The sequence below is a fragment of the Manis pentadactyla genome, chromosome Y, assembly GCF_030020395.1.
Source record: "Manis pentadactyla isolate mManPen7 chromosome Y, mManPen7.hap1, whole genome shotgun sequence".
In the NCBI taxonomy this organism is placed as follows: domain Eukaryota; kingdom Metazoa; phylum Chordata; class Mammalia; order Pholidota; family Manidae; genus Manis; species Manis pentadactyla.
This window is the reverse complement of record NC_080039.1, coordinates 6,966,359-6,991,894: the sequence shown is the minus strand read 5'-3', so window position 1 is coordinate 6,991,894 and position 25,536 is coordinate 6,966,359. Positions and strand designations below refer to the sequence as shown.

The 25,536-nt window shown below is 37.2% G+C and overlaps 1 pseudogene; it reads left to right on the top strand.

Annotated features, from left to right (window-relative positions):
* LOC130682199 (putative bifunctional UDP-N-acetylglucosamine transferase and deubiquitinase ALG13) overlaps positions 1 to 25,536 on the top strand; it is a 124,257-nt pseudogene that overhangs the window by 79,100 nt on the left and 19,621 nt on the right.

The following is a 25,536-nucleotide window of genomic DNA, read 5'->3' as shown; positions in this document are numbered from 1 at the left end:
CCATTTCTTCCCCTAGTTTGGGGAAGTTTTCAGCAATTATTTCTTCAAAGACATTTTCTATCCCCTTTTCTCTCTCTACTTCTTCTGGAATACCTATAATTCTTATATTGTTCCTTTTCGTTTGGTCTCTGAGCTCTCTTAAAATTCTTTCATTGCTGGATATCCTTTTATCTCTCTCTGCATCAGCTTCTCTGCGTTCCTGTTCTCTGTTTTCTAGTCCATTAATGGTCTCTTGCATCTCGTCCATTCTGTTTTGAAGTCCTTCCAGAGCTTGTTTTATTTCTGAATTCTCCTTCCTTAGTTCTTGCATATTTCTCTGCAAGTCCATCAGCATGGTTATGACTTTTGTTTTGAATTCTTTTTCAGGAAGACTGGCTAAATCTATCTCCCCAGGTTCCTTCTCAGGGGAAGATGTAGCAGATGCCGAAGCTGTCTGGGTTAGTCTTGTCTGGATCATATTTTTTTGCCTTTTCATGTTGACAGGTGCTATTGACTGTCAGCTGGGAGGGCCAAAATTTTCACTTGCTACTGGCCTTTCTTTACTGGGGCAACTGCGACCCCTAGTGGCTTGTGTTGGGTAATTGCGTGTAGACTGGGTCTTTGTGTCTTGCCTGGCCGGAAGGGAGAAATTTCCCTTTCTGTGGGCGGAATTTGTCTCAGGGTGCTTCTCTGCTTTCGCAGCGCCCGGTGGGGTAATGGATGGGGGAGCTGCTTGACTGTTTACCTCCGTGAGGGGTCTCAGAGCTGTTGCCCAGGGGGTTAGTGCACCCGGTTTTCCCTGTAATTTCCAGCTGCTGTACTGTGACCTGGGTTGTTTCCATCAAGCTGTTAAGTCCCTGTCCCTTTAAGACTTTCAACAAGCCCCCGCTTTTCTTTGTCACAGGGGCATCAGCTTTGGCACCCGCTCAGAGGTCTTACTCCCTGTTCCCCCAGTATCCAGAGCCCCCTGGGCACCTACTGTGTTTGCGTTCTGGCCCGGATGGCTGGGGCTGGGTGTTCAGCAGTCCTGGGCTCCGTCTCCCTCCCGCTCTGCCTATTCTTCTCCCGCCGGGAGCTGGGGGGAGGGGCGCTCGGGTCCCGCGGGGCCGGGGCTTGTATCTTACCCCTTTCACCAGGCGCTGGGTTCTCGCTGGTGTAGCTGCAGTCTGGCCACTGTCCTGCATCTTCTGGTCTCTCTTTTAGGGCTAGTTGTGTTTGTTGTATTTTCAAAAGTATATATGTTTTTGGGAGGAGATTCCCACTGTCGTACTCACGCCGCCATGTTGGCTCTGCCTCTAGTCAAAGACACTTTCTATCCCTTTTTCTCTCTCTTCTTCTGGTAGCCCTATAATGCGAATATTGTTCCGTTTCGATTGGTCACACAGTTCTCTTAGTATTTTTTCATTCCTGGAGATCCTTATATCTCTCTCTGCCTCAGCTTCTCTGTGTTCCTGTTGTCTGAGTTCTATTCCATTAACAGCCTCTTGCACCTCATCCAGTCTTCTCTGAAGTGCTTTCAAAGATTGTTTTTCCTCTGTATTCTCCCTCCTAACTTGATCCTTTAGCTTTTGCGTATTTCTCTCCAGGTCCATCAGCATGGTTATGACCTTTATTTTGAATTCTTTTTCAGGAAGATTGGTTAAATGTATCTGCTTAGGCTCCCTCTCAGGGGTTGTCTTGGTGATTCTGGACTGGATCAGATTCTTCTGCCTTTTTATGGCTATAGAGGTAGTTGTGGGCAGTTTGTGTGTGTGTTAGCTGCAAGAGCAAAGTCCCTTCATGCTTTCTGGTCGCCTTGCCCTCCTCACTGCCTCTGCTGGTTACCCACCCACAGGTAGCAGCTTCCGGTTTTATTTCCTGAGCCGCCATGGGCGGGGCAGCCATCAGGGCATCCCAGGCTCTACAGGGAGTGGCAGGCATGCTGGGTACACTCTGATGCACGAACTGCGACCTTTAGTGCCTTGTCTCGGCTCCCTCTGTTTGTGTGTGCTGGCGGGGCCTCTGAGTCTGCCCCAGCTGGCTGCAGAGGATTCTCTGGGCAGTTGCTGTGGGCGCAGCTGCTCTCAGGCTGCTCACCTGCTATGGCAGGTCTGCCCCGGAGGGGGGATGGGCGGGAGCCTGTTTGTCGCCTTGAGGGGCCTCACAGATGCGCTGCCTCCCAGGGGGCTGGAGCGCCTGAATTTCCCCTGGATTCCCAGCTGCTGGGCTTAGTGTGCCGGCATGCTTCCATCCAGCTGTGAGGCCCCTGTCCCTTTAAGACTTTCAAAAATCACTCGCTTTTCTTTTGTCCCAGGGGAGCCGGCTGCAGGGACCTGCTTGCAGCTTTTACTGTTCTGTTTCCCTAATATCCAGCATACCACGCAACGTGTGTCTGTGCTCCCAGTACGGATGACTAGGGCTGGGTGTTTAGCAGCCCTGGGCTTCCACTCCCTTCCCGCTCTGACTCCTCTCCTCCCGCGGGGGAGCTGGGGTCGGGGGTGGGATGCTCGGGTTCCGCCGGGCCACGGTTTGTATCTTACCCCCTTCGTGAGGCACTGAGTTCTTGCCGATGTGGATGTAGCCTGGCTGTTGTACTGTATCTTCTGGTCTTTCTTGGAGTAATAGTTGTATTATTTGTACTTTCAAAAATATATATGGTTTTGGGAGGAGATTTCCACTGCCCTACTCACCCCGCCATCTTGGCTCCTATGTTATTTATTTTTAAATTTAAATATAACAAAGTATTTTTCTTTTACAGTTCGGTAAGATTTTACAAATGCATAATCGTGTAACCACTACTATACTCAAGGTACATAACTCCATATGTTCTTTCTGCCATCCCTTTTTAGTCAGCCCTTCCCTGCAGTCCTAACTAGTGACAACTGATCTGTTTACCCTTATTATGGTTTTGTCTTTTCCAATATGTCATAAAAATGTAGTCATAAAGTGTGTAGCCTTTTGAATCTGTCTTCTTTCACTTGCCACAGTGCATTTGAGATTCATGCATGTTCTTGTGTATATCCATACCTAACTTTTTATTGCTAAGGAGTATTCTGTTGTATGAATGCCATGGTTTGTCCATTTACCAGTTGAAGTGTGTTTGGATTGTTTCCAGTTTTAGGGGAAACATGGTTATGAATAAAGCTGCTATAAACACTGATGCATGGGTTTTTGTGTGGACTTAAGTTTTCTATTTCTCTTGAACAGATAGCCAGAAATGGGATTGCTGTGCCATATGGTAACTCTCTCCTTATAAGAATTGCCAAACTATTTTGCCAGAGTTCCTGTATTGATTTATAGTCTTAACAGCAACATATGAGAGTTCCAGTTGCACTGCATCCTTGGCAACACTTCAGTTGTTACTATCAGTCTTAAAAAATGTGTTTTAGTCATTCTATGATGTATGTAGTGGTATCTCATTAAAGATATGCAGATGGCCAATAGGCACATGAAGTATGCTCGACCATATTAGCCATAGAGAAATGCAAAGCAAAACCACAAAGAGATACCACTTCATATCTACTAGGATGGCTAAAGAGATAACAGTAAGTGTTGGTAGGATGTGGAGAAACAGGAACCCTCAAAATGCTGGTAAGAATGTAAAATGGTGAAGCTGCTGTGGAAAAACAGTCTGATAGTTCCTTGAACAGTCAAATGTAGAGTTATGTGATTCAGCAACTCCATTCCTAGGTATTACCCAATAAAATGGAAACACGTCCAAACAATAACTTGTCTATGACTTTATAATAGCATTAGTCATAATAGGCAAAAAGTAGAAAGGAACCCAAATGTCTATCAACTCATAAATAGATAATTAAACATAGTTTATACAAAGGGTTTAGATACTGGTAAATGCCACAGCATGGGTGAACCTTGAAACTTCATGCCAAGTGAAAGAATCTAGTTACACAGGACTAAGTACTGTGTGATTCTATTTGAAGTACCCATAATATGTATATAGAGACAAAGTAGATAGTGGTTGCCTGGAATTGGTAGGGATAGGGGGATTAAAGGTTGATGGTAATGGGTGTGTGGGTTTCCTTTTGGGGTAATGAGAATGTTCTAAAATTTGGGTGGTGAATGCACAACTCTTAAGTATCCATTACATGCTTTGAATTGTATGTTTTGTGAATTTCAAAGCTGTTAAAATTACTAGTTTTAAATGTACAATTCAGTTTTTAGTAAATATATATAGAATTGTGCAAACATTACCACAAAACAGTTTTCAAATATTTCTATCACCCCAAAAGATCCTTTGTTCCTGTTTGTAGTTAATAACTATTTCCATCCCACACCAGGCAACCAGTGATTTTCTGTCTCTTCAGATTGGTCTGTTTGGTATATTTCATATGAGTGGAATCATGTATATTTTGGAATCACACTCCTTTTGCCTCTGGCTTCTTTTAATAAGGTTCCAGTTTCTGCATGTCCGTGCTAACACTTGTACTGTTTGTATTTATTATAGCCATCCTAGTGGGTGTGTAGTGATGTCTCACTGTGGCTTTAATTTGAATTTTCTTACTGACTAATGTTGAATATATTTTTACATGCTTAGTAGCCACTCCTGTATCTTTGGTAAATGTGTGGTAAAATTGCCCATTTTAAAAATTGTTATTGTTGACTTTTGAGAGTTCCTTATATATTTTGGCACAAACTTTTTTGTCAAATATGTGATATACAAATGTTTTCTTCCAGATGTGGCTTGTATTTTCATTCTAACAATGTAATTTTCAGAGCAGTTTTTAATTTTGACAAAGTCCAATCAATTTTTTATTACATTGTATTGAAGAAATCTGCCTAACTCAAGGTCCACAAGATTTTCTCCTATGCTTGTGTTTAAAAGTTTCAAAGTTCTACAGTTAGTTCTTTGATCCATGTGGAGTTAATTATTGTACAGGACATGAAGTGCAGGTTGAAGATCATTGTTTTTCTTTTGCATATAGATGTCAATTATTCTAGCACATTTGATGAAACTACTATCATCTCTTATTGAACTGCTCTTGCACCTTTGTTAAAAATAAATTGACAGTATTTATGTGGGTCTCTTTGTGCTTTCTCTGTTTTAGTCTCTTTTTGCCTGCTTGTCTTTTTCTTCTCTTTGTTCCCTTCTCTCCTATTAGACTCTCTCTCCCTCTCCCAGTTTTCCCTGTTATCTTCCTCATGGTGAACTATGTTGATTAGTATTGATTGAAATTTTATATATACAGCTATAAATATGCAGAATTGTATTTTTCTCTTATTGGTACATTGGTAAAAAAAAATGTCAGAAATGATTAACTTTTTATTATAACCCTTAGTTTTTCTCAGGGAATTTGTGGCCTTAAAGAAAGATGGTGGTCCCTCTTCCCAAACCGTGTTTCAGAACTTTTGCAAAAAGAGTCATTTCCCCAGTGTTACAGTTCCTTTAAAAAAGAAATTAGTTACGGTAATATCAAATTGGTATGCTGAAGGGAGTCAAGAATTCACTCTTTTTTTCTAAAATGCCTATAGTTCATCCCTTAATTATAAGGTTGATTACTGACAGTTCTCCCCTAGGCGGCAGTCATGATTACTACCGGATCCACAGATACAAGAAAAAGTTTTCAAAAAGCAGCTTAATTTTGTAACTTCTCCAAAGCCAGCTTTGATCTATGTTTTTTAACACTTAAACAAATAAAGGAATTAGAATTTTGTATTTAAATAAAAACGAGAGACTTGACAATGAAATCAAGTAATACAAGTGACCAGTCCTGGCTTTGAACCCTAAAAAGCACAGTCATATTTTATTTTGGTTTTCTCAGAATCTAGTTTTTCCAAAAAGTGCCCTGATACATTGAAACATGTCTCTTACCTAGTTTCTTAGAATGTTTGTGGGCAACATGTTTCTTTCATGCTGCTTCAGTTGAAGTTTCCATTGTTTCCATTTGTTTGGAAACACCCTCTTTTGTATTTACTCTTTTTGTTAATGCTATACAATAGTTTGGAAATACTAGTTCAGAATTCTATCAGCATTTCCTAGCATAATTAAGGAATTTAGTTTCTGTGATGCTAGCAGATGGTTATTATTAACTGTGAGAATGAAATGAGATTACATAAACCCCATACCTGAAATCTCCAGCTGCTTGCTTTTGGCACTTTGCCTGAACTGTGATTTCTGCCCCTTCAGGTTAAGAGAGCCTTTCCCCCAACCACAGTCAGTTTATCTGTTTTTTAAGATGTTCTTAATATTAAATCTTACTAGTTCATTAGTTTCGGATTTTTTTTTCTCATCTCCATGAAACTATGGATAGAGCAGGGAACTTGGCAGAGACTGTTGTGGAAAATTTGGGCAGAGATATTAAAGCAATGTAATGTGGGCCAGGCTGCGTCATAACACACCTGAGCCTTATTGCAGACCTTTCTGCCTCCTGCAGCAGTTGCCTCGAGTTAAGAAGCAAACTCGGCTTCTTTTTGGTCCACGCTCAGCTGTTTATGCATATTTCTCAACCTTGGGCTGATTGGATTAATGTTGCCCTTCCCCTAAAAGGTAGCTCTGCAAGTACCTTCCCCCTCCCACATCTTCTCAAGTCTAACTCTCTATACCTAGGAGCTTTGGCTCTTCCTCTTCTTTTCACAGGGTCGGGACTTGTCCTGGGCAAGCCAGCCCTTTGCTTCTCCTGCTCCTGAGAAATGCCAAGATTCTACAGCGCTGACTCCCAGCTGCCTTCTCATACCTAGACTTTGGGCTGCTTTCCAGATACCTGCATAAGCAAGCCCTTGTCACTGCTACCCATTCCTACCTGCACCCTTTTTCCTCTTTGCCACCCTGTTCCTTTGTCCTTCCCTCCCACCTCCACCCTCTCGTGCACAATGTATAAAAGATGGGAAAAGTACTACGGCCAGAAGTCTCTGACAGAGGCATCAATGGATGAATATTTAGGCAGCTTAGGGCTGTTTCGGAAGCTGACTGCCAAGGATGCCTCTTGCCTCTTTCGGGCTATTTCGGAGCAGGTAAAAGGAAAACAAATGTGTCTTCCCTATACTGAGTTTTCAGAGTTTGAGACATGGCATGGTACTGTAGCTAGAAGACCTGTAGCCCACCAGAACAAAACTCCCTTATCCCTTCCCTAGTAAAAACATCAGGTCTATAAGCCAATTATTACCTTGCTGTGTGCCTTTACTCGTTAGTCCAAATCTATTGCTTACTTTTGCTATCTTAACTTTTCTAAGTGCCACTTTGGAATGTAATGAAGAATGGGGTTAAACAATATTTTGAAGTGTATCTTGATCCTTTTCAGCAACGTTCCACTTCTTCGAAATTTTATGCCTAAGGAAAAATTTATAGGCTGTTCCCCGACAGAGTAGAAAAGCAGGGGGGGGGGGGGCATTGACAGAATCATCTCCCCTCATTCTCACTAAAGGAATCACAGATTTTAGTGAGGACTTAATTTCCTAATTTCCTACATATGTTCTGATTAAGGGATAATGAAGTGTCCAGTTCACAGTCTTAATTTAGAAGCTTCTGTGTCAAATTATTGCTGACAGTGAGCTGGTCTTTCTCTTTTTTTAGTTGTTTTGCAGCCAGGTCCATCATTTGGAAATCAGGAAGGCTTGTGTTTCATATATGAGAGAAAATCCACAACCTTTTGAGTCTGTAAGTAGAATACATACCCAAGGGAGAGTTGTGGATAGAGTATATAGCAGGTGGGAAATGAATTTTGAGCTTCTATGTATGAAAATTGTATCATTCTCTCAGTAGCAAATATTTAATTTCCAGCTGGCTTCCTTCCCCCTGGCTAGCCATGCTTCTGGACCTCCTTCTGTAATTAGACTGTTTTGTACTCCAGTTAAAAATTGAGAAGAAACAGTTAATCTGTATACTTCCAACTACTTCTCCCCCACACACCAAAAATTCCCCAAAAGTTAACATTTTGACTGCTGTTTTTTATTATCCATACCACTGTTTTCTTGCACAATTAATCATAGTTCACAGAGGTTTGGCTATGTAAGTGTATATTTAAAAATATGTACAAATACAAACCTCCTGTGCAGTAATTCTGTGCACAATGCCCTTCGGCCAGCCAACTTAATCTTATAAAACTTAATTGTAAGGAAACTAAATTAGGAAACCTATTATCATGTGACGAATTGGTAATTGAAGCACTGTCACTAATGATTGACTTTTAAAACAACTTAGAAGACCTCTTTGTGTATGTTGAAGCGTTTGAATTCTTGGAACAAAATAAGGTTTTATCAAGGTGTTTTTTGAATTGTGTCTTTTGTGTGGTTGTTGGGTGTTGTGTTTTTTTTTTTTTTTTTACTGTGTTTAGCTTTTCCAGTACTATTTGTTTTCTTCCGACTATATTTTGGGTATTTGCCTGCTGTTCGAGGTTTACTCTTAATTTTCTCAACAGGTTTTGGTGAATTTTAACACTACATAAAGGCTTTTTTACTTTAAAGCTTATTACCTTGAAATTAATTACAATCTTCACCCCACCTGGGGAAGGATTATTCCTGAAATTACTTGAAGTGCAAGACGATGGTGTAAAGCAGTGTATCTCAAGTACTCTTGTGCCTACAAATCACCTGGGGATTTTGTTAAAATACAGATTCTGATTCAGTAGGTCTGAGCAGGGCCCATAATTTCTGCATAGTTAAACTCCCAAGTGATGTTTGCTGTTGTTTGTGCATGGCATTTTGAGTAACAGAGATGTGTGTAAAATTTTAAAACTATGAGGATGAATCTCCAAATAATTATGCCAAGTGCAAGAAGCCAGAACCACCCTCCCACCAAAGTACATATCATACAATTTCCTTTATATAAAACTCTAGAAAATGCAAACCAGTCTATTGTGACAGAAAGCAGATCAGTGATTGCTTGTGGGTCGGTGGGGCTAAAGAGGGGCACAAGGAAACTTGATATTCACTATCAAGATAATCATGGTGGTTTGACATGACATGACTGCGTACATATGTCAAAACTTAACTGCATGTAAATATTTGCAGTTCATATGTCAGTTGTACTTCAAAAAGTTGTTAAAAGGGTTTGAGGAAAAATTAAAATTTGATTTCACATCTTGTGATATATTTTCATGGAACTAGTCATATATAGTCCTTGAATTTTTATTTTTATTTAGGTACTTTACATACAGTAAAATTGGCCATTTTAAGTTGAGTGTTACTAGTTTTGGCAATAATATGCAGTCATATAACTGCCACTGTAATCAAGATACTGAACAATTCCATCACCCCAGAAAGTTGCCTTGTGCCCTGGGCTTTTTTGAAATAAATTTCCTTTAAGATTCCTCAGTTTAACTTGGTAAATGCATGTCTCCTGTCAAGTATGAAATTATTCTAATTATTTGGCTTGCTTGATTCATGAAAATTGTCAGGTTACTTAAATAGGAATTTCAAAACTAAAAGGCATACTATTGGATGAAATGCACAGGTAGGTGAATAAGCCAGGATCAGTTCCGAAGATAATTGTATAGTCCATCTTTTCTCCACTCAAAACTTTGTGTATGTGCAAATCTTCTTGAGATGCTGTGCAAAGTCGTAATTTAATACTGAGATTGTTGATTTGAACAAAAATCCACTGGGGGATAATATTGCAGAATACGATCAGATTTCGGTAATAAAATGTAATTGGTTAAGTCAAGATTTTTTTTATTTTTGAAGTACGTAGAGGGATCTTTTGAGAAATACCTGGAACAGTTGGGAGATCCCAAGGTAAGATCAAATATGGGGGTTTACACTTTTCAGAGTATTTGGAATAGTAACCTAAGTATTCATTCAGCTGTGTCACTTTAGCTAGACTCAACCTGTTTTCTTAAGTAGCTAGCTGATTTGAATCAAATAGTTCTTGCAAAAGTTTGGAGACTGGCTACAGACCTATTGTTTTGTGTCGAATAATGAGAATTCTGTGTTAAGAATTTTATCATCCATAGACTAGTAAAAGAGTACACACTGGGAACAGGACAAGCCTAAGCCTTTTCACTCTAATCGGGGAGGGGGAATGGTAATGAATGTTACTAGGAGGTTGTTACTTAGAACTCTTCTGATGTGTAGTTATCTTTTTTTGTGTGGGAGTAAGATCCACAAACACATTTATTTAAAAATAATTTATGTGATTAGTTCCATAGTTGTGGACTTAAAACACTTGTACTAAATACCCTGCTGACTTCATATTCGTACACTAATTCCATTTTTATTGTGCCTTTTAAATCTTCCATATTAATTGTCCTTGTTAATACCTAACTAAGGTTGTCTTTAGGTCTATTTTTTTCAGACTAAGTTTATGTTAATGATTAACTATCACAATATCCTAAGCCTCAAAGCAAGTTATAGAAGTTCTTCGTCTAAAGTAGTGTGCTAAGTATCTAGAAAAACAATTGTTAAACTTGGAAAAACTACCTCCTAGCAGCAGAACATTTTTAAAACTTTATGCACTATTTATGTTTAGGAAAGTGCTGGCCAGCTGGAAATAAGGGCTCTTTCTCTAATTTATAAGTAAGTTGAACCTCCTTTTTTCAAAAAGAGAAAGTGTGTGTATGTGTGTGTAAGATTTTTATTAAAGTCCCCTTAGTATTGGGAAAATTTGAGATTTGATGTATCGATATATAGAATGAAGAGACCTAAGGAAAGTCAGTTGGTACAATTTTGGGGTGGAGAACCTCTAGCATTGTGTACATTTGAATGGAAGAATAAAGGACTTTAAGAACTGCTGGTATTATTCCTGTCGAAAATCAGAATATTTATCTTAGAATTTTTATGTGTTTAACTTTGTGCCTCTTTTGCTTGCATCCTCAATGGAACAGTATCACTTCTAAAATAAATTGGTTCTTAAGGACAAAAATATTAGATATTACAATGATGGTTTGTGGTTCTTCAAAGAATTACAATACGTAAGTGTACAGTGTATCTGGTATTAAAATTTCGTAGGGAAATTAAGAAAAGCCTAAAAAGGCTTTTTAGGGAGGTGATAATGGGAAATTTGAGAAACACTGCCCTACTGCTTTTGCAAGTTCTATTTTGGTCTTTAGAACTGTAAAAGCATTTTTGAAAGCTGTGCGATTTTGAAAAATAGCTACATAATGTAGGTTAGAGGTGTGGAAATCTTGTTCATTTGAGAAGTTTAATCTGTTTTGACTCCTTAAAAATTTTTAAGATGATGAGATGGCATAAACTTTGGTAGGGTTAGAACCCTCTTCTGGGGAGTTGTTCAAGTTAGTATTTTGCAATCTTCTCCTTTCTTAGTTAAGTCCAGCAATAAGTAGTATTGAAGAGGCATTGGGCAGGCTGATGTCAGTTGTTGGCTTTTAACTCACTGGCACCCGGCTTGTAAATTGGCTTGCTTCTGTTTTTGTGTGACCCTCAGGCTAAGAATGCTTTAAAAATTTCTTTAAATGGTTAAGAAATCAGAAGACTATTTCATGGCATGTTAAAATTTCATGAAATTCAAATTTCAGTCTGCATAAAAATAGTTTTATTGGGACACAGTTATCTGCGTTTGTGCATTGTCTCTGTCTGCTTTCAGAGCTACAATGTCAAAGTTAAACCATATGGCATGCAAAAACTGAAATGCGTAGTGTCTGGTGTTTACCAAGAAAAAATTTGTCGACCCCTACCTTAAATAAATGGGAGCCCCGAAAACTCGAAAACCTACATACACTTGTTAATCTTCTTTGCTCTTTCTCCCATGTTAAGATATATACATTAAGCAATCCACTGGACTTGACCTACCTTAATTTAGCATTCTTTAGTCTTTTAAACATTTGGATTATTTTATATAAATGAAATATGCAGTTTAAAAGCACAAATACTTGTTCTTACAAGTTTCTCATTTATATACTAAGTTACCTGTTCTCGCCCACCATTGTTTTCTATTCATGTAGACGGGATTTCATTCTTTATCGCTATCCCAGAAAGCCTCCAATTTATGTCACAGATAACGGCTATGAAGACAAGGTAAGAAGATGAGTGAGTGTTTACTAAAATAAACTGAATGATACTGCTGGCTTACCAGGGCATAGGAAATCCTTTTTTTTTTTTACCTAATTAATGGAAAAAATAAGCATAGTCTAAATGAGAATTTTCTCTGCTACCAGCCTTTTCCTCTCCAGTCAGTCCTCCAACCTTAGTATACCATGCTTCCAGATAGTTTTCCTTTGTATCTCAAATGTCAATTCTCTTGAAACTTTCCCAGCTCCCCTGGAGTTATTTCCTCCCTTTGATTTCCTCTAACATGACCTGAAGTAATTATAATATTTATCACATTGTATTGTTTTCATTTCTACGTTCTCATTAGTCTGAAGAGTGTGCTACTACTGACCAGTAGGTTGCTTGGAAAATAGTAGGTTGTTTTGTTGGCTGAGAACTCTCAACAGGTAAACAAATTGCTCTTCAGCATACAATTTTTATTTCAAGAAGATTTTAAGAAAAGCCTTTTATCCAGATTATTTGATTAGTAAATATAGACTGCACAGTATTTGAGTTTTGTAAGTTGTTTCGTTCCATGGAGCAAAATTCAGGCAACATTTTTATTATGGTGAGAGAAGACTAGACACTGAGAGAACTGTTAAGATGTTTAAGTAACCTAGATAAAAGATGTGAACTACACAAATGGCATTAGGAATAGGGGAAGACCAAGTGGGCTGCAAGAGATAATTTGGAAAATAAGTATAAATTGGGGCGCATTGTTTTACTAATGGTACTTCCATCTGTTTTACTCAGCAAACATTAATCCAATGTAGTGTACCATACACTTTACTGGGCTTTGGGGATACCAAAGTAAATACAACAAAATCCTTGCCAGGGGTCTTAAGGGGTTATCAAGACAGACATGTAATAGTTAACTACAGCAAAGTAATATGTTTTATAAAGAAGTATGTACAAAGAGCATAGGAAAAAAAGCCCTTCACTCTGCTTGAGTTTAGAAAGTTTCATGGTGGTAGTGACATTTATGGGGAATACCAAAAAATGAGTCCAACAAGTATGAAGGCAATCTATTTAGAGGAAACATATGCAAAGGAATGGAAGCAAGAGATCCTTTGGGACTCAAATAATTGGGTGGGGAGAGGTCAATGCTGAAAAGACAGGCTAGAGTTACATGAGGGGTGTTAGAGAAGAATTTGGCTTTTTATTGTACAGAATAGTCAATTGAAGTTTTCTTCTACTATTTTATTATTGAGCTTTTAAAACATACAGAAAACCTAAAAGTATTTTACAGTGAGCATCCATATACTCACCACCTAGTCTGCTGTCAGTATTTGGTTTCCTTGTTTTATCATATATCTATCCCATCTCTGTTTACCAGTCCATCTTAATTTTTGGTGTCTGAAATGTACTTTGAAATACATCAGTACAGGTGCCCCTGAACAGTTTTTAAACAAAGGTGTGACATAGTCTGAATTGTTTGAAGAAGAGGAGTGTTATCTTTTTTATTTTAGCAATTTTACACAGCATTGCCTGAGGAGATTTAGACATTTAGATCTTTATTAGGACGCTTTAGACCTGCAATTCATCTTTTCCCTGGACATTTTATTCTGAAAGTTTTCATATAGAGAAAAGTTTTGAAAGAGTTGAGTAGTGAATATCCATATACCCAGCCCTTAGTCCCTACAGTTACACAGCTCCATTTTCAAATGAGTCCTATACATCTTAGAGATATTACTGAACTAATTAAGGGGAAAGCATCATACATTGGGAGCCATGATACTACAAAAATGCAAGGTCTTTTGAGTATGCAGCCATGAGAATAGCATGTATAAATCTCATCCTTGAGCTGATGAGACTCTTATTAGCTTATAGAGAGAGAGCTAATACTTACCAGCATTTGTGTATTTACATGCAAAGGATTGTGTATATATGTCTAATTTGGGAGTGTATAAGTGTGTTTGTTCATACTGAAACTTAAGAATGGAAAAGCCAGGTGGCAGCAGAGTATTTTTGTTAGGTGACACCTTGATTTGCCTTAAACTTGTACTGTATTTCATTTTAGGCTCTTAAGATTTGTGTTTGAATTGTTTGGGTTTTCAAAAATGACTATCACAGACAGTGAGCATTATCAGTGAGCCTTCCATAAAATATATTCTAGAGCAAATTCTCAAATAAATGCCTAATGGTCACCTTGGTTCCTTTCATCGTCTATATTGACTTAAGTCTGTATTTCACATAGTTATCCAGTATCAGAGAAAATGCTACTGGAAACTAGCCATCTTCACTCAGCCTATTCGTCTATCTAGAAAGAATAGAAATAAATTAATATATTAAAAACGAAATAAAACTTAAACCTGGGCATGTAGAGTAAGAAATCAAATACCCGTTCATGCTCTTAAATCTCATGCTTTAAACTAGTTTGGGTGGGTATCCCTCTGTATCGTTCTCTTTGCATTTATTTTCTAAATGTAGATGGGCTCAACTTAACATTCTGTTACTTGTTCTTTTCAAATATCTATCCTCATCAATAATGCAGATCTACTTCATTTTTTCACTACTTTATTGCCATTACATCCCACCCGCCTACCCCCAACAGACAGACCACCCACAAGTTTATATGAACGAATTATTTTATGTTGGGATACCACCAAGAACATGAAAGCCATCATGCCTAGTTTTGCCTCTTCTGTCAAAATTGAACTCATTGCTACTTGAATAGAGAAATTGTACAGTCATCTTTCTTCTTTCCTGCTTGTTCATCAGTTTTGGAACTGGCAACGTTTTTATTATGTTTTATTAGTTTATTATGTTTAGTTTTATTGTAACTACTCCTTAACAACTACCGTCAGTTATTAACCTTTCTTAGTTTGAGTTCCCAGTTCTAGTCCAAAATACAGAGGCTTCTCTGCTCAAATTTGCTTACTGTTCCTTGTGGATTAAAAAACTCCTCTTAAATGTAAATACCCCTGGGGGTGGGTAAAACTTAAAAAGTTAAACTTTTCTGTGAGTAACTTTAGCGTGACACTTGCCCTCAGTTCTCTGAATTGGATTATACTGTTGGGATTAAAGTTGTGATCTCAAACAAAAGGCTAGGGAAGAATAAAAAATCTAGAATCAGAGAATTTGATTATTGGGAGAAGTTTGCCCAGGGTAGTGTAAGAAGGTAGAAAAAAAGTAAAAAAGAAAAATAATAAAAGAGTAAAAAATTAAAAAGATTAATTTTCTGCCAAGGAACTTTGGTGGCAACATCTTCCCATAGAATCACCTTTGGTACTTCAGGTTGCTGATAACCAGAGATATCTTCAAATTAGGCTAAATCACTAAGGATTACATCTCTTACACAAGACACAGGGTTTTGAGCAAAAATTCAAAAAGGTTTTGGAGCAGTTTATAAACATATTTCCTCACATGGAACTAGGGAGCATTTTTACTGAAATAATTTGGTTAGGGAACATGGCCTTTGAATTGGTGTTTGGAAAAACTAGAAGACAAAGGAATCAACTAAGAAATTAACTCATTCTTTAGCCATCTCAGTGCCTTAATTCATTAAGGAAGTCTCTTTAGTAGTATTGATAGCTTGGTGTATTGCTATTTGATACAGTGGAAAACATATTTAATAAAACTGAAGTCCATTCCCAATCCCCCATACTGTGGGTTTGGGGTATTTGAGTATTTGACCTAATTTTTCCAGTCATTTTTAGAAGTTAAGCTAAGTCTTTTAACTTCTGGTAGGCTTTCTGTTTTATTTACCCAATTTGTAGAAGTTCCCATGTTTTGCAAATCTGTACATCAATACTTGTTTCTTGTATTTACAAGAATGTGATCGAGGCTTACAGTGAAGTCTGAGCAGGGGTTTTAATTTTAACCTCGGCATTTAAAAGTCACTGTCAGGAAAATCTCTGAGGTATAGCTTGCATTTATCTATATGTAAATTTCAAAAATCACTTTTCTTCAGCTTTATTGAGATACAATTGGCACATTATGCAAGATGAAATAAGAGACAAACACTGTATGATATCACTCATATGTATAATTTAGAAATCATTGTTTTTAAAAAGACATCAGTTTCTGATTAGCAACTTAATTTCAAGTACTTATGGTTGTAAGATGTGTAACATTCACTTAATTGTTGTGTGTGTGGTTTTTTTCTTCAGATTCTACTCTGCTCTTCAAGTAATGGGCATTATGATTCAGTATACTCAAAACAGTTTCAGTCAAGTGCTGCTGTTTGCCAAGGTACTTGAAGACTTTATAAATGTTTTGGTGTGATTTCAGGTGATTTGTTGGCCATCTTTAAATTGAAGGACCCACCATGAATAGCTCTTTTAAAACCCTGTTGATACCTATTGAATTTGTATACTGGTTAATAGCTGTTTACATTGTTATAAAACCACCTTATTTTGATAATTTGCATTTTGGTCATTTCTTCCTTTAGCTATATTGTATGAAATTCTCTATAAAGATGTGTTTGTTTTGGATGAAGAAGAGTTGAAGACTGCAGTTCAATTGTTTCGAAGTAGTTCCAAAAAGAACAGAAACAATGTGACTGGCAGTGAGGATGACCTTATTGACTACAGGAGTTCAACTCAGGATAGGTAATAAGGGGAAAGGGGAAGTCAATCACAAGATCGTTGATGTTCATGTTTCTATGCATCATCATTTGAAAGTGGAAGGGACCTGGAAGCTTATGCCTTAGACAACACATATGAATGTAGGTATATGTGTGTTTATAAGGATATACATTTTTTTTTAATGGGGAAAGAGAAGTTTTACCAAAAAGATAGCCTGTACTGTGAGTTGCTCAGGCTTTGGGGTGTTCGGTGCAAGTTGGAATCTATTTTTTTTTTTTTTGCTAGAAGAGACTTTAGAACTATCAAATCCCATGATTCTCAAACTTCAGTTGTATACAAATTGTTTAGGGTGCTTGTTAGAAAGGCAGATTCTGGGGCCTACCTTCACAAAATTTGATGTCAGAGTGAAGTTAAGAATCTGCTTCTTTAACAAGTACACCCAAGTATTCAGATGTAGGTAAACTGTGGACCACATATTGACAAAAAACTGATTCAGAACCAACCCCATCGTTCTTTAGAAGGTAACTGAGGTTCAGAGTGGTTACTTGACACACGTCCATCTAGTAAAGAATCTCTCAGGCTAACACAAGTTTTAGAAGCTTTTGAGTATCTGCTTTTGGTACCCCTAAGGATGTAGATTGTGGCAGCTATTAAACAGATTTAGTCAAAAACTTACATTTAAAATTGTAGTTTTCTATTCTTGATTCCTAGTTCTGTCTGGAAATTCAGATAGGTTTGGCTCCAGTAAGGTATCACATTGTCTTTTTGTCATACAGTTGTATTTCTAGGATGTTTAATGCTTGCGATTATTTTCTTTTTTTGGTAGAAGAGGGTTTTCTTGGGTGTTTTTTTTTTTAAAGCTTATATGGGAATGCAGGAGGTAGCTGCCATATATCAGGGTAAAAGTTTCTTTTCACTGATTTTGTCTTAAGGGCTTCAGGCTTACAGAAACTACAGTAGTAGGAAGTCAAGGTATATTAGTTATCTATTGCGTAGCAATATTACCACAAACTCAGCAGCTTAGAATAACACACTTATCTCTCAATTTATGTGGGTTAGGAGTCTGGGTATAGCTTATCTGGGTTTTCTGCTTAGGGTCTCACTCTAGTATGCAATGAGGATGTTAGTATTGAGTTCTTACCTGGAGTTTTGACTGGGGAAGGATCCACTTCCCTACTCACATGGTTCTTGGCAGCATTCCGTTCCTTTCAGCTGTAGGACTAAGATTTTTTTTCTGGCTGTCAGCTAGAGGTAACCCTCAGCTCTTTACTACATGGGGCTGGAGAACATGGCTACTTGTTTTCTTAGAGTCATAGAGCTACCAGCAACATAGTCATTACATTCTTATGTTAATGTAATGATACACATCCTATTGGTTAGAAGCAAACTTAGGAAGAGGGGAATCACAGAAGGGCATGATTATAGGGGCCATCTTTAGAGTGTTTCCCCACAGGGGGTATGAAATATAGGAGGTAATCTGCTGAGTATACTTTCAGAAAGGAAGCATAAAGGTAAATGTTGGGGTGAAAAAGTATTTGCCTCATTTTTAGAACTGAGCTACTTTAACCGCTAGGTGGTGCTACAGATGTCAGGCTTAAGACTTCTTAGCTTCTGCATTTATATAAAGCTCTTTGTTCTAAATCTTTTTAATTAGGACTGAAGAGTTAGGTGCCTGCTGCGATGCTGAAAATATGCCAGAGGAGTACAGTGAAGGAACAGATGAAGCAAAGGTTTGAGATTTTCTAGGGCAAAGAAATTTCATATTCTTGGCATATGGCATCATAACTTAAACTAGTTAAGGTCAAATAAGTCCATCCTAGTTAAATGGGGTGGTGGAAGAGTTGATGTTTTCCTTTGTGGAAGTCTTAATCTGAAAATGTAAAATACATGCTTAATTGTTCTCTCTATTTCTATTCTTCAGGAGTTGTAGATTTTTTTTCAAAGTAAACCAAACCCTTGATAAATTTCAGCTCTTTTCATGTTACATTACAAACCCAATAGATAATTAGTTTGTAATCAGTCTTCTGATGCTAAGGTTTCTTTTTGTCATTAAAAATATAATAACCCTGTTCTGCAAAGAAAATAGTTGATAACCATGGTTGAAGAAACAGGAAAAATGTTACCATCTGTATAGGCATAAAATCAAGCAAACCTTCCATTTGAAGCTAGCTATGTAGGACATTATTACAGTAATCACTGTGCATGCTTCAAGTGCTGATAATTTGCAGAAAGAATTGAACATAGTGAAATTCTCAGAAGTAGAAGAGTAGAAGAAGGTAATTCCTTTGGAAATCATAACAAATTTTGATGAAAGCAAACTTTTCAGATTTTTTCCCAGCGATTTTAGGGTATAGAAACACTTGCACCTCTGTGTGCATATCAAGATGAGACTCGTTGAATATTTGTGACTGAATCTTTAATGCTGGTCTGTATTGCATTGATTTATATATGTCATGTCTTGAGCTGTTGGCTGCTTTAGACAAAATTTCCCTTCTGCAGTCTTTTTAGATCATTTGCATAACTGCTTCTTTAGTCTCCTCACCTTTCAGATGCAATAAATAAAATTTATTTTCGCATACATTTATTCTTTTAATAAAGAAGGAAAGGAAGCCATATGTACAAATTTTTTTTAAAAAAAGAAAAGGAAGGAAAAGAACCTAATTCTTCCTTCTTCATAGAAGGAAGACTTAAGCTAAGGATGGGGAGTTTGTAGCATGATAATTTTTATTTTAGTCTCTAGGAAACCAGTCAAAGATGCCCTTCCCCTACAAGGTGCTCAAAGCTCTGGATCCAGAAATCTATCATAATGTAGAATTTGATGTTTGGTTGGACAGCATAAAAGGTAATGACATGTCAACAGAATACTTTTGAATCCTGACAGATCCAGGAGAATAATTTCGCAGATTGTTTCTAACAAGAGATGTTATTAGATGTCAATGTACTGTTATGTTAAAAAAAACCAGCCTGGGACTTTTTAGCTTAATACATGGTTTAAATCTAAAGAGGAAACAAATAAACTTAGAAGTGAGGATGGATCTTAGAATCTGATGTTTATCTGGGACATCAACTTTGCAAAGACTGTGTGGTGATAGTTTGTAGGTAGCTAGGACTACCAGACACTTAAAACTGGAAATAAGCTTATTTAAATTGTTAAGACTTCCCTCATTAATAATACATCAGATGTCTGCAAACCATGGCCTGTGGACCGAATCTGACCTGCCACCTGTTTTTATGTGTTCCATGAGATAAGAATGGTCTCTATATTTTTAAGTGGCAGAAAAACTTGAAAGAACAGTGTATTGTGACACATGAAAATTAAATGAAATTTAGATTTCAGTATCCAAATTTCAGTGACAGCGTTGAGTAGCTGGAACAGTCTTTGTGGCCCACAGAGGTTAAAACATTTACTATGTGGCTTTTTACAGAGAAAGGTTGCCAACCCTTAAAATAGGTCATTGTTTTCTCCTTTTTAGGTAACTAAGTTGATCAAAGTAAGCCTTAAGTTCTGCCTTCAAGGTAGCCCTTAATGTTTAATATTCAACAACTTGAACTTTGCTGAACCTAGCTATTGTTAACAATCTAGAATGAGGTTATGACCTCATGGAACACAAAGTGTTGTTAACAATAAGAGACTACTTGAGGAAGCTGTGTAGTGATACTTTTTTTTACCTTTATTTTTTAATTGAGGTGTGTTACTTTTAAATGGTACCTTCTTGGTGTTTGACCAATTCTAAGATTACAACCTCCAGTTTTCACCTATTTGTGTTTTGTAGAACAAAAATATTCTGGCAGGTCTCCTTAAATTGATTTAGAGAAAAACCCATGAAGAGGAATAGTATGACTCATTAAAACTTTTTTAAAAGAAACTTAGCTTATAGTGGTAGCATTATCAAAGACCCTGATAAAATTTACAAAATCAAATGATGTAGAGCACTTGAGCTTGAATCTTCATTTTCTCTTAATAGAACTTCAAAAACTGAATTACATGGAGTATGCTGGGAGACTGTACTTTTTGGGAGACAAGTGTCAGGTTAGTTCTTTCTTTAAAGAATTAGTAATATGTTTTTCCAAATAATTTGTGGCTTTAGTTATTAATATAAAGTTTAGAAAACTAATTTACAAAGTGCTAGAAAAATGTGCCTTCTAATGTTTGTGTTAAATTTTAATTACACATGTTTGTGATTACATATAAGGCTCTTTCAGCATGTGCTGCCTCCATTGAACCAGACTGCCAGTGTTGATTATCAACTGGTTTAATAAGTACACGTCTGAACTCCATTTGGGAGAACTGAACTTTTTATTTGGCAGAAGCCAGATAATGTCTACCAACCTGAGACTAGATATATTCTTACTGTCTCTTCCCATTTCAGGTTCACTTGGATTCAGGTGGAAGATACTATAATGCTTATATTCAGGAAGTTGGAAATGAGAACAGTTCAGTAACAGTCTTCATTGAAGAACTGGCAGAAAAGTGAGAATATAAAAAGTTGTTGAATTACCAAAATCTTTGGCTCTTGATGCTTTTTTGTTGAGAATTCCCAGCATGCTAGTAAAAGAACCCAAGTTATATCTGGTAGAAGCTTAAGATAACTTACTTCAAATTGTAAAAGCATATCCTGAAGTGTATGATGTTTCAGTATACGTACTTGTATAAAAGTTTCCAAATCCTAGGCATTAGCAAACTTATTAGGAATATTAATACAACAGAATTCTGGTATAAACCTGTTCAGATGAATTAGAAAGCTGCTTTGCTAACTGAGCCTCTGCCAGTTGAGAACATTAAATTAGTTTATGCTGTCCTAACAACCAAAGAAATCTCAGGCTTAAACCAATAATGTTCATTTCTTGTTTAGCATGGTTACAGTCTGTCAGCAAAGAGGACCCAGTCCAGTAAAGTCTCTATCTAGGCCTATGTTTCCATGATCACAGTTAGGGAATGAGACCATGACAAATCATTTGAATGTTCTTCAGGTATCTGCTCACATTTTATAGGCTAAAGTGGGTTACACAGATGAGCCTGAAGTCAGTGGGGGTGGGAAAATATAATCATCTTCCAAGGAGAGGGAACAAGTATTTGTAAACTTTATATCACAATCTCTCCTCTGGAACAGGATACATGCTATAAATAGCTATGAAATTGTACAAACTATTGTTAGATTTTCTAGTCTGAATAGAAAACCTTAACGGATAGCTAGTGTCAATGGTTTAAGAGGAATACACTTGAAAATGAAGCAGGAGGGGTTGGGGTATGTGTAACTACTGAGAATCGAGTCTTGTTGCAATGGCTTCATGGTGACATCTTTAAAATTTTAAGGCATGTTGTTCCACTGGCTAACTTAAAACCAGTTACCCAAGTGTCACCTGTTCCTGTCTGGAATCCTGTGCTTGTTCAGAAAGGAAGAAGTTACCAGAAAACTTCGGGGATCTATGGCCCAGAAATGGGTTTGTATACTGAAGGTTTTATTATTTTCCCCTTCTTGTACTTGTCTATATTGTATTTTTTTTAAGGTATAACATAAGTCTTGTTCTAAGATAGGGTTTCTCAACTTTAGCACTGCTGACATTTTGGGACAGATAATACTTTGTTTTGGGACGTGATCCTATGCATTGTAGGGTGTTTACCTGCATCTCTGGCCTCTGTCCATTGAATACTGGTAGCATCCTCTCCCCCGTTGTGCCAACGAAAAATGCCTCCAGACATTGCCAAATGTGCCCCAAGTAGCAAATTTATCCCTGATTGAAAATCAGGTTCCCAGGGGATTTTGTATAAAGTTAAGCTGATATAGATTTTAGAGACAAAAGATTTCTCAAAAGAATGAGGAAAAACACCTCACAGAAGCAGCCAGGGATATTAATAGGCATAATTTCTTGGATAATAGTAATGTAAGCAATGAGATGACTTTTTTGAGGACCAAAGTTGCCTATACAAAAGATAGAGTTGAGATGTCTATTGATAGAGATTACCTGCTCATTTTGCTCTTCCAAATACAAAATTTCCCTCCCTGTATTTATTTGGTTTGTTAAAAAAAAATCCGATAGTTTTAGGCATTTGTGAGAGTTGGGAGGAGACACTACATCTTTTGGTTTGGTTATGAAGTTTATTTGCTGCCTCTTGGTTTGCCTGAAAGCTACGTCAGACGTGAACATGAAGCAATGGAAGAAGATGTTCAAGAAAGTTAGAGGAAAGGAGATTCATATGACTATGGCTTACATCGAGGGAGACACTTCGTTCCCGCCAAGACTTCAGCAGAGTACGCATTACGGGCATAACCAGTCACAGGAAGCTGGCAGTACTACGTCTAGTGAATATTCTCATCCTCAACATTCATCTCAGAGACCCAGTTGGATATATGGGATGCCCAGGTAAGGCTTTACTGACTTTAACGATAATGTACATCTCTATTTAAATACTGTAAATCATTCCTGGACAGAATTACTGTAGAATTTAGAAATATCTTAATAGTTTACATTTCTCTTATAATATCTGCCTAAAGGGAGCATAGAGGATAGAAGTTATGTATACTTAAATTCTCATCTAATAGATGTATTGGAAGTTAAGTATTCTCAGAGTCTAGGGAAATGTGGAGCAGTTGGAAGAGATGCTAGGTGATAGAATGCTATCAAGGTGAGCGCCGTAAGTGTGGCATTATATTCTTGAATGATGGATAGACCTAATACCAGTGGTGAGGAGAGCAAGGCTGTATTTGGATGATTTTAGAAAGATGTTGTTTATTCTGTTTAACTTGAAGAACTGACTTCTCAAGCACTACTGAATAAAGAATTATATTTTCCCATCCCTCTGTTCTTAGGGATTCATCTTGCTTTATAAATAGGCACGATGTGGAGGGCCCTAAAGTTGGTTTTTACTCTGGCCCAGGTAAAAGGTGCTGCCAGAGCTATGATAACTTCTCCTATAGATCTCGGTAAGTGAATATTCAGTGTTGAAAGAGAAAATGGGTAAGTTTGGCTTCATTGCTAAGTAACAAATATGTGATCGAAATTTTTTTAAAGTTTCAACATTGAAATGTTTTAATTGTTATTTAGAAATTAGAAACAAGTTACTATCATGTTCTGTCATTTTTTTCTCCTTCTCATACTCTGAAATACTTAAGTTCCTTTAGGCGTAGTCAGCGCCAAATGCATTGTGTGAATAAGAAGAGTGAGAATAGCTTTGCTCCCGAGAATGGACAGATGCCCAGGGACTTGGAAGAAACCATTACTGTTTGTGAAGTTGAAGAAGAGAGTGGGACTGCTTATCCAACTATAGCTGTAAGTAGGTCAAAGCTTCACTCAAAAAGCTGTTTACCTTTCCCTTTTCCTTTTTTTTAAAATAAAGGCTATGTGGATAAATTTTAGCTTTTTACACAGACAACCAAATAAAGCCCTTCTGATAAACATGAGTTTTGCATCTTAGAGCTTTTAAAGGTGAAAAACTTATTTTTTAAGCTGTTCTTAGAGATTTGTTGATAGAGGTGGACAAATAATTTGGGCAGTATTTTCTGTTTTCTTGATTATTATTTCTTCATTTTTCTAATGTCCAGTACATTTAATATATTTATAACTCTTTTCTCCTGACTACAGAGGCAGAGAACTGCATGTGTATGTTTATGTGTGTGTGTGTCTTTGGTACAGAATCATGGAGGACCCTCTACAATGGTGCCTGTTCCTTCGAGAGACTATGTTGCAAGGCAAGGACATAGCTCAGGCACACAGACTTTGAATTCAGAGGAGGGCAGTGACCAGAATGACAATGGTGAGTCAGTTACAATTAAATAAATTGTTTTTTTTTTTTGAAGATGATTCTGTGGCATTGTAGATTCAAAGTTTTGTGGGTATATATTCTGGTTTTTGAAAGTTACCAGTTCTTGTCTTAGAGCTTAGGTTTTTGAAGATGTTTTGGTATTTTTTAGAAGAACAGACTTCTATTTCTGTAGGCCACTAAATCGTTATAACTTATTTTCAGGTCTCTGCATATGTCTTTAGTGAATTTGATTTGGTGGTACTCCAGTATGGAAAACAACTATTCCTTATTAGTAAAACACTATTCATGTTGTCCTCACAATTTGTATAACTACTGTAGGCTTTTCACATGACTAGCTATTATTTTACGAGATTTCTATGAGATAACTCTTTCATCCGAAGTAATCTGCTTTGTTTATGAACATTACTATTCATTGAATCCTATTGACCATCCACTGTACTAAGTAATTATATTGATAATTTAATAAAATACTTTATCCCTCTGATGGATGTGGTGTCCTTATTTTGTATATGAGTAAACTGAGATAGAAAGGGTAAGTGACATGGCCAAAGTCATACCCTTGGTAAGTGACAGAGATTTATATTTTTAATAATTGCTCCATTTAGATATCTGCATACCATACAATTCACCTATTTAAAGCATACAATTCAGTGGTGTTTAGTATAGTCAGTGTTGCATACCAATCATCAGCACAATCAATTTTAGAACATTTTAATCATCCCAAAATGAAACCCTGTACTCATTAGCAGCTACTCCCCATTTTCTGCCCATCTGCCTCCACCCAGCCCTAGGAAACCACCAGTCCGATGTCTGTCTGAATGGATTTGTCTATTCTGGACATTTCATGTAAATGGAATCATGTAATATGCGGTTCTTTGTGACTGGCAGAGATAATTTTGAATTTAGGTTTGTCTGGCTCTAAAATGTATACATATATGCCCTTAACGGTTGTTACAGTGCCTCTCACCACAAGTGTGCTTATTTTTACCATTTTACTGTAAGGTGGCATGACAGCTGAAGCATTTCTGGAGGAATTGGGTGATTAAAGAGATGCAAAGCAGCTGAATGACTTAATAGTCAAGTTGCTTAATTTCTTGTGATGCTCCTCTTTCTGTTACTTATGTAGAAGGAAATAGATATTTCTAGAAATTTAATAAGAAAACATATAGCACAGGATCAATCTGTGAAGACTTTGTAGGTGCATGTGCTTAAGGATATGTACTCTCTGCTCTTTTACTCAGCATGGTCCTTTTGTCTTCACCCTTTATCCTGGTGGGTACCTTCAGATGTACCGCTCACTTGTAGTGGCATAATCACAGTCTTTGTTTCTCACCTTAAATCCTGATGTTT